This window comes from Triticum dicoccoides, chromosome 6B, assembly GCF_002162155.2.
Source record: "Triticum dicoccoides isolate Atlit2015 ecotype Zavitan chromosome 6B, WEW_v2.0, whole genome shotgun sequence".
Taxonomy (NCBI): domain Eukaryota; kingdom Viridiplantae; phylum Streptophyta; class Magnoliopsida; order Poales; family Poaceae; genus Triticum; species Triticum dicoccoides.
Genome location: NC_041391.1, coordinates 595,231,902 through 595,239,098, shown reverse-complemented (window position 1 = coordinate 595,239,098; position 7,197 = coordinate 595,231,902).

Here is a 7,197-nt window from a genome sequence, read left to right as displayed (position 1 = left end):
AATCACCGATGATCCTAGCACCGAACGGACGGCACCTCCGCGTTCAACACACGTATGGAGCGGAGACGTCTCCCACGCCTTGATCCAGCAAGGAGGAGGGAGAGGTTGAGGAAGAGAGCTTCAACAGCAGCACGTCGGTGTGATGGTGATGGAGTGGCAGTACTCCGGCAGGGCTTCGCCAAGCTCTTAACGGAGGAGGAGAGGTGTTGGGGAGGGGAGGGGCTGCGCCTTGGATGTTGTGTGCAGCCCTCTCCTCGCCCCTCTATTTATATGGGAAGGGGGAAGGGGGCCAGCCCCCTCTAGATAAGATCTAGAGGGGGGCGGCAGCCAAGGGGAGGGGGCTTGCCCCCCAAGCAAGGGGGGCGCCCCCTCTAGGGTTTCCCCCCAACCCTAGGCGCATGGGCCCAAGGGAGGATGCGCCTAGGCCTCCAAGGGCTGGTTCCCTTTCCTCTACGGCTCATGAGGCCCTCCGAGAGAGGTGGCCCCTCCTGGTGGACCCCCGGAACCCCTCTGGTGGCCCCGGTACAATACCGATATGCCCCCGAACTTTTCCGGTGACCGTATGACAACTTCCCATATATAAATCTTCACCTCCGGACCATTCCGGAAGTCCTCGTGACGCCCAAGATCTCATCCGAGACTCCGAACAACATTCGGTAATCACATAGAAGTCTTCCTAATAACCCTGGCATCATCGAACCTTAAGTGTGTAGACCCTACGGGTTCGGGAATCACGCAGACATGACAGAGACAGCTCTCCAGCCAATAACCAACAGCAGGATCTGGATACCCATGTTGGCTCCCACATGTTCCATGATGATCTCATCGAATGAACCACAATGTCGAGGATTCAAGTAATCCCGTATACAATTCCCTTTGTCAATCGGTATGTTACTTGCCCGAGATTCGATCATCGGTATCCCAATACCTCGTTCAATCTTGTTACCGGCAAGTCACTTTACTCGTACCGTAATGCATGATCCCGTGACCAACCACTTGGTCACATTGAGATCATTATGATGATGCATTACCGAGTGGGCCCAGAGATACCTCTCCGTCATACGGAGTGACAAATCCCAGTCTTGGTTCGTGCCAACTCAACATACACTTTCGGAGATACCTATAGTATACCTTTATAGCCACCCAGTTACGTTGTGATGTTTGGTACACCCAAAGCACTCCTACGGTATCCGGGAGTTACACGATCTCATGGTCTAAGAAAATGATATTTGACATTAGAAAATCTCTAGCAAGCGAACTACACGATCTTGCGCTATGCTTAGGATTGGGTCTTGTCCATCACATCATTCTCCCAATGATGTGATCCCGTTATCAATGACATCCAATGTCCATGGTCAGGAAACTGTAACCATCCATTGATCGACAAGCTAGTCAACTAGAGGCTCACTAGGGACATGTTGTGGTCTATGTATTCACACATGTATTACGATTTCCGGATAACACAATTATAGCATGAACAATAGACAATTATCATGAACAAGGAAATATAATAATAACCATTTTATTATTGCCTCTAGGGCATATTTCCAACAGTCTCCCACTTGCACTAGAGTCAATAATCTAGTTACATTGTGATGAACCGAACACCCATAGAGTTCTGGTGTTGATCATGTTTTGCTCGCGGAAGAGGTTTAGTCAACGGATCTGCGACATTCAGATCCGTATGCACTTTGCAAATATCTATGTCTCCATCTTGAACATTTTCACGAATGGAGTTGAAGCGACGCTTGATGTGCCTGGTCTTCTTGTGAAACCTGGGCTCCTTGGCAAGGGCAATGGCTCCAGTGTTGTCACAGAAGAGAGTCATCGGCCCCGATGCATTGGGAATAACTCCTAGGTCGGTAATGAACTCCTTCATCCAGATTGCTTCATGTGCTGCCTCCGAGGCTGCCATGTATTCCGCTTCATATGTAGATCCCGCCACGACGCTTTGCTTGCAACTGCACCAGCTTACTGCCCCACCATTCAAAATATACACGTATCTGGTTTGTGACTTAGAGTCATCCAGATCTGTGTCGAAGCTAGCATCGACGTAGCCCTTTACGACGAGCTCTTCGTCACCTCCATAAACGATAAACATATTCTTAGTCCTTTTCAGGTACTTTAGGATATTCTTGACCGTTGTCCAGTGTTCCATGCCGGGATTACTTTGGTACCTTCCTACCAAACTTACGGCAAGGTTTACATCAGGTCTGGTACACAGCATGGCATACATAATAGACCCTGTAGCCGAGGCATAGGGGATGACACTCATCTTTTCTCTATCTTCTGTTGTGGTCAGGCATTGAGCCGAGCTCAATTTCACACCTTGCAACACACGTAAGAACCCCTTCTTGTACTGATCCATATTGAACTTCTTCAATATCTTATGAAGGTATGTGCTTTGTGAAAGACCTATGAGGCGTCTCGATCTATCTCTATAGATCTTGATGCCTAATATGTAAACAGCTTCTCCAAGGTCCTTCATTGAAAAACACTTATTCAAGTAGGCCTTAATGCTGTCCAAAAGTTCTATATCATTTCCCATCAAAAGTATGCCATCTACATATAATATGAGAAATGCTACAGAACTCCCACTCACTTTCTTGTAAACGCAGGCTTCTCCATAAGTCTGCATAAACCCAAACGCTTTGATCATTTCATCAAAGCGAATGTTCCAACTCCAAGATGCTTGCACCAGCCCATAGATGGAGCGCTGGAGCTTGCATACCTTGTTCTCATTCTTAGGATCGACAAAACCTTCCGGCTGCATCATATACAATTCTTCCTTAAGATAGCCGTTAAGGAATGTCATTTTGACGTCCATTTGCCATATCTCATAATCATAGTATGCGGCAATTGCTAACATGATTCGGACGGACTTCAGCTTTGCTACAGGAGAGAAAGTCTCATCGCAGTCAACCCCTTGAACTTTTCAATAACCCTTAGCGACAAGTCAAGCTTTATAGATGGTAACATTACCATATGTGTCCATCTTCTTCTTAAAGATCCATTTATTTTCTATCGCTCGCCGATCATCGGGCAAGTCTGTCAAAGTCCATACTTTGTTTTCATAAATGGATCCTATCTCGGATTGCATGGCTTCAAGCCATTTGTCGGAATCTGGGCCCCCCATCACTTCTTCATAGTTCGAACGTTCACCGTTGTCTAACAACATGATTTCCAGGACAGGGTTGCCATGCCACTCTGGTGTGGAACGTGTCCTTGTGGACCTACGAAGTTCAGTAGTAACTTGATTCGAAGTACCTTGATCATCATCATTAACTTCCTCTCTAGTCGGTGCAGGCACCACAGGAACATCTTCCTGAGCTGCGCTACTTTCCGGTTCAAGAGGCAGTACTTCATCGAGTTCTACTTTCCTCCCACTTATTTCTTTCGAGAGAAACTCTTTCTCCAGAAAGGACCCGTTCTTGGCAACAAAGATCTTGCCTTCAGATCTGAGGTAGAAGGTATACCCAATGGTTTCCTTAGGGTATCCTATGAAGACGCATTTTTCCGACTTGGGTTCGAGCTTTTCAGGTTGAAGTTTCTTGACATAAGCATCGCATCCCCAAACTTTTAGAAACGACGGCTTAGGTTTCTTTCCAAACCATAATTCATACGGTGTCATCTCAACAGATTTAGACGGTCCCCTATTTAAAGTGAATGTAGCTGTCTCTAAAGCGTATCCCCAAAATGATAGTGGTAAATTGGTAAGAGACATCATAGACCGCACCATATCCAATAGAGTGCGATTACGACATTCGGACACACCATTTCGCTGAGGTGTTCCAGGCAGCGTGAGTTGTGAAACAATTCCACATTTCCTTAAGTGCGTACCAAACTCGTGACTTAAATATTCTCCCCCATGATCTGATCGTAAGAACTTTATTTTTCTGTCACGTTGATTCTCTACCTCATTCTGAAATTCCTTGAACTTTTCAAAGGTCTCAGACTTGTGTTTCATCAAGTAGACATACCCATATCTACTTACGTCATCAGTGAGGGTGAGAACATAACGATAGCCACCGCGAGCCTCAACGCTCATTGGACCGCACACATCAGTATGTATAATTTCCAATAAGTTGGTTGCTCGCTCCATTGTTCTGGAGAATGGAGTCTTGGTCATTTTACCCATGAGGCATGGTTCGCACGTGTCAAATGATTCGAAATCAAGAGACTCCAAAAGTCCATCTGTATGGAGCTTCTTCATGCGTTTGACACCAATGTGACCAAGGCGGCAGTGCCACAGATATGTGGGACTATCATTATCAATCTTACATCTTTTGGTATTCACACTATGAATATGTGTAACATCATGTTCGAGATTCATTAAGAATAAACCATTGACCAGCGGGGCATGACCATAAAACATATCTCTCATATAAATAGAACAACCATTATTCTCGGATTTAAATGAGTAGCCATCTCGTATTAAACGAGATCCAGATACAATGTTCATGCTCAAAGCTGGCACTAAATAACAATTATTGAGGTTTAAAACTAACCCCATAGGTAAATGTAGAGGTAGTGTGCCGACGGCGATCACATTGACCTTGGAACCATTCCTGACGTGCATCGTCACCTCGTCCTTCGCCAGTCTCCGCTTATTCCGCAACTCCTGTTTTGAGTTACAAATATGAGCAACCGCACCGGTATCAAATACCCAGGAGCTACTACGAGTACTGGTAAGGTACACATCGATAACATGTATATCACATATACCTTTCATGTTGCCGGCCTTCTTATCCGCTAAGTACTTGGGGCAGTTCTGCTTCCAGTGTCCGCTTCCCTTGCAATAAAAGCACTCAGTCTCAGGTTTGGGTCCATGCTTTGGCTTCTTCCGGGCAACTGGCTTCCCAGGCGCGGCAACTCCCTTGCCGTCCTTCTTGAAGTTCTTCTTGCCCTTGCCTTTCTTGAAACTAGTGGTTTTATTGACCATCAACACTTGATGTTCCTTTTTGATTTCTACCTCCGCTGATTTCAGCATTGAAAAAACCTCAGGAATAGTTTTCACCATCCCCTGCATATTGTAGTTCATCACAAAGCTCTTGTAGCTTTGTTGGAGCGACTGAAGGATTCTGTCAATGACCGCGTCATCCGGGAGGTTAACTCCCAGCTGAGACAAGCGGTTGTGCAACCCAGACATTTTGAGTATGTGCTTGCTGACAGAACTATTCTCCTCCATCTTACAACTGTAGAAATTGTCGGAGACTTCATATCTCTCGACCCGGGCATGAGCTTGGAAAACCATTTTCAGCTCTTGGAACATCTCATATGCTCTGTGTTGCTCAAAACGCTTTTGGAGCCCCGGTTCTAAGCTGTAAAGCATGCCGCACTGAACCAGGGAGTAATCATCACTACGCGACTGCCAGACGTTCATAATGTCTTGAGTTGTTGGGAAAACGGATGCTTCACCTAGCGGTGCATCTAAGACATATGCTCTTTTGGCAGCTATAAGGATGATCCTCAAGTTCTGGACCCAGTCCGTGTAGTTGCTGCCATCGTCTTTCAGCTTGGTTTTCTCTAGGAACGCGTTGAAGTTGAGGGCAACATTAGCGTGGGCCATTGGATCTACAAGACATATTGCAAAAGTTTCAGACTAAGTTCATGATAATTAAGTTCATCTAATCAAATTATTTAATGAACTCCCACTCAGATAGACATCCCTCTAGTCATCTAAGTGATCCATGATCCGAGTCAACTAGGCCGTGTCCGATCATCGCGTGAGACGGACTAGTCATCATCGGTGAACATCTTCATGTTGATCGTATCTTTTATACGACTCATGTTCGACCTTTCGGTCTCTTGTGTTCCGAGGCCATGTCTGTACATGCTAGGCTCGTCAAGTCAACCGAAGTGTTTTTGCATGTGTAAATCTGTCTTACACCCGTTGTATGTGAACATTAGAATCTATCACACCGATCATCACGTGGTGCTTCGAAACAACGGACTTTCGCAACGACGCATAGTTAGGGGGAACACTTTCTTGAAATTTTATGAGGAATCATCTTATTTATGCTACCGTCGTTCTAAGCAAATAAGATGTAAAACATGATAAACATCACATGCAATCAAATAGTGACATGATATGCCCAATATAATTTTGCTCCTTTTGATCTCCATCTTCGGGGCGCCATGATCATCATTATCACCGGCATGACACCATGATCTCCATCATCATGATCTCCATCATCGTGTCTTCATGAAGTTGTCTCGCCAACTATTACTTCTACTACTATGGCTAACGGTTTAGAAATAAAGTAAAGTAATTACATGGCGTTATTCAATGACACGCAGGTCATACAATAAATAAAGACAACTCCTATGGCTCCTGCCGGTTGTCATACTCATCGACATGCAAGTCGTGATTCCTATTACAAGAACATGATCAATCTCATACATCACATATATTTCATTCATCACATCCTTTTGGCCATATCACATCACACGACATATGCTGCAAAACAAGTTAGACGTCCTCTAATTGTTGTTGCAAGTTTTTACGTGGCTGCTATAGGTCTGTAGCAAGAACGTTTCTTACCTACGCCAAAAACCACAACGTGATATGCCAATTGCTATTTACCCTTCATAAGGACCCTTTTCATCGAATCCGATCCGACTAAAGTGGGAGAGACAGACACCCGCTAGCCACCTTATGCAACTGGTGCATGTCAGTCGGTGGAACCTGTCTCACGTAAGCGTATGTGTAAGGTCGGTCTGGGCTACTTCATCCCATGATGCCGCCGAAACAAGATAAGACTAGTAGTGGCAAGTAAATTGACAAAATCGATGCCCACAACAAACTTGTGTTCTACTCGTGCACAGAAACTACGCATAGACCTAGCTCATGATGCCACTGTTGGGGATCGTTGCAGAAATTAAAATGTTTCTACGCATCACCAAGATCAATCTATGGAGTAACTAGCAACGAGAGAGAGGAGAGTGCATCTTCATACCCTTGAAGATCGCGAGACGGAAGCGTTGCCAGAACGCGGATGAAGAGTCATACTCGTAGCGATTCAGATCGCGGTGGATTCCGATCTAAGCACCGAACAACAACACCTCCGCGTTCAACACACGTGCAGCCCGGTGACGTCTCCCGCGCCTTGATCCATCAAGGAGGAGGGAGAGGTTGAGGAAGATGGCTCCAATAGCAGCACAACGGTGTGGTGGTGATGGAGTGGCAGTTCTCCA